General features: G+C 35.9%; 1 pseudogene; it reads left to right on the plus strand.

Annotated features, from left to right (window-relative positions):
• The first annotated feature begins 619 nt into the window (after positions 1-619).
• LOC139500134 (uncharacterized) lies at positions 620-3,209 on the plus strand (annotated as a pseudogene).
• Positions 3,210-3,446: the final 237 nt, after the last annotated feature.

A 3,446-nucleotide genomic window follows, 5' to 3' on the forward strand; every position in this document is an offset into this window, starting at 1 on the left:
TTGAGAAAGATCTGTTTACTCTTAGTGAGCACTTGTATTTGGCGGAGTTCGTGTTGTGTCTTGAGTTTGAATGTCCTGCTAGTATCTTTTGTCACTCTTTCTTAGTCTTTTAATTTTCTCCGTTTTATTCTGTTTACTGCTGTCTGTCTTTTGTGGGTTTTTTTTTTGCCATGGAAAATGTCAGTTTGTAATCAATTTATGAGTTAGAATATCCTTTTGGTATCGTTAGCCTCAATTGTATAACCTGTTCTCCTTGGGTCACCGCAGCATCAATAAAAATTGAATCCTATCATTGTTTTTTGTGCAATTATTTGAGTATAAAATTGCATAGTTAAGATTTTAACTCCTTTAAATAATATAGTATAATTTTTCGAATACCTATTTTTTGGCCAAAAAGCAAAAAATAATGATAATCGCAATTTTCGTGTTTCTTATAATTTAAGTAGGTGTTGAAAATATCAAAAGGAAAAACAATCTTTGTAAATTGCTTTGTTCAGAGTTTTTTATTGATACACACAGAAAAGCTTCAACAAAAACAAAAATAAAACTCACCGGAAATCAAGACCGTATAAAAACGTGAACTATAAGGTATCCTTCAACCCCCCAAGTTCGCCCCACCCGCAAGTTCGTCCACCATCATTGTTTTCATTTATCGCGCATGCGGAAGACCCGTGACGTCACTTACCAGCTGATCAGCGTTCTATATATAGTAAAGAACAACGTGGAAAAGTGAAACCAAAACATGAGATTGAAACAGGTAAATAATCATAAAAATAAAAAAATCTTTGTCAAAACCGCCATTTTTACTAATTCCCTTTTCTATCTATCTTTAAATGGATTTTTTAATAGTAAAACACAGGGGAAACCCCTTCTAAACTGAGTTGCCGATTTGTTTACATTCCAGTGATCAAGACTGGTGACCTATAAAAGTATGTCAGGCCAAGCATACGTAAAAATCGTATCTTACAAATATGGAAATTTGAATGATTTTTTTGCACAGATTATGCAAAATTCGGGAAAAATGATGAATTATCGCTATAAAATGGCTTCTACTGCCGAATGTGATTTTTCCCACAGCATCATGGTTGCTAAAAAAGCTAAGGCTTTGTTAATTCCAGACCAATATTTACAATAGAGGGCTCAAAATCTAGCTGAGAATTTACACTTTACATACAAAGAAATAGATATACACACATACACAATGTTAAAACAAAAAATACAGCAATAAACAAAATACATCTCATTACATTTCAGGCTAAACCTACCTTCCTCAGACATGATAAAAAGTACAGGTTGTACAGTCCCACGGCTTTGACAAATGCATACATATCAGTAAAGAATAATGAAATGTCACAAAGAAAAGAAGCTCTTCAATTTAATGTCCCAAGGCAAACTCTACGTTATAGAATCACTGGCAAAATAAGTCCAGATCGTGTCACCACTGGAAGGTCTTTTCGCTTGAAGAGGAGGCACGCATTGTGGAACATGTAAAGTCCATGGCTTCATATGGATATGAGTACACTAGACAAGAAGTTACAGATCTAGCTACTGATTTTGCCCACACAATCAAAATAAAACCAAGGAGTGAAGAATTTACCTTGAGATGGTTTGAGGGTTTCATAAAAAGATGGCCAGAACTTAGAGTTGTGAAACCTAGAAGTTTGGAGATTCTTCGTGCAAAATGTGGTTCTGTTGCTAATGTTGAAAAATACTTTGCAAGCTTAACGGAAGTCGTCCTAAAATACAATCTTCAAGATAAACCACATCTCATATTTAATGTTGATGAGAAGGGAATAACACTGAATCACAAACCACCTAATGTTGTATCTGGAATTGAATGTACCACATCATCAGTAACATCTGGAAGGTCTAGTACTACCACCATACTTGGATGTGGCAGTGCCTCAGGATTTGCTGTTCCCCCATATTTTGTATTTGAAGGGAAAAGATTGAATAATGAATTAATGAAAGGTGCAACACCTGGTGCTGTTGGTGCAGTATCAGACTCAGGATGGTCCAATACCAACATATTCAGACAATATTTAACAGATCATTTTCTTAAATACATCCCTGGTAGAAACAATGACAACGTACTTCTTCTCCTCGACGGACATAAATCACATGTAGCAGTTGATATAATTGAATGGGCACAGGAACATCACATCATCATTCACGTTTTACCAGCTCATACCTCACATATTTTACAACCTTTGGATGTTGGATGTTATGGGCCGTTGCAGCGTATTTACGAAAATGAATGTCACAAAACCATACGTAAAAACTCCTCAGTAATAACCAAATATAATATATGTGAACTAGCCTGCAAAGCATACCAGAAAGCACTGTGCCCAGAAAACCTTCAGTCAGCATTTAGAAAGACTGGAATATACCCCTTGGATAAGACTGTCATCAACCAAGATCAACTGAAACCATCAGAGGTATTTACAAGAAATGAGGAATGTAAAGAAACTACAGAAACTACAGATGAACCAAAAACAGATGAGATCCAAATGCAAGAAGTCGAATTAGTCGAAGTTGATATGAATAGAGAAGTAACAGAAGCTGTTGAAAGTGCTGTGACTGTGACTGATGTTGTTGAAGATATGCAAGACCATGATACTGATGTACCACACTTCTTTGCGGAACGAATAAACAAACTAAAAAAAATGAAGTCCGAAAATGACAAGAAAGAAAGAAAAACACTTGGAAAGATTGTCTCTGGTATGCCAATAACTGAAAGTGAGGTAGCAGAAAAGGTTAAACAGCACGTTGAAAACGAAGGAAAAAATAAACCAAGCAACCAGAGTTGTAAGAAAACTGGAAAACAAAATAAAAAGAATACGTCCACTTCTGCTTCATCACTTACATCAGGACCTAGCCACACTAAACTTAGACCTAGCAACATAACTAATAAACCAGGACCTAGTCACAAGTCTCCAAAAGCAGGACCTAGTCACATATACATTGATTATTCCATGAACTTCAGCGATACAGACGATGAAGACATTCCAGAAGTCGAATTATGCTGTGTGTGTAAACAGTTTACCCCCAATCAAATTAGACTTGGGGTTGGTGTTGAACTTACCAAATGGGTGCAGTGTGACAATTATAGGTGCAAGCACTGGACACATCTGAAATATTGTACAGAATTGAGGGCTGTGAGGAGAAATACCAAGTTTTACTGCATGCATTGCAAGGACATGGAATAGACAATTTTGCCAAATTTTCTTGTTATTGTTACTTGTTGAAAATTTTATTGTTAATTATTTATTTTTTGTTGATTTTTTTCAATACTTACCCTTTTAAATTAACTTTGAACAAAAAATGCGAAAATGCAATGTGTTTGGCCTAACCTGTGCGGCGTAACAAGGTTGTACATCCGGTGGACGAACTTGAGGGGCGAAAATAGAACAGGCATTTCCGTTATACTACGGTCTTCTGTTGAT

The sequence above is a fragment of the Mytilus edulis genome, chromosome 13, assembly GCF_963676685.1.
Source record: "Mytilus edulis chromosome 13, xbMytEdul2.2, whole genome shotgun sequence".
In the NCBI taxonomy this organism is placed as follows: Eukaryota; Metazoa; Mollusca; class Bivalvia; order Mytilida; family Mytilidae; genus Mytilus; species Mytilus edulis.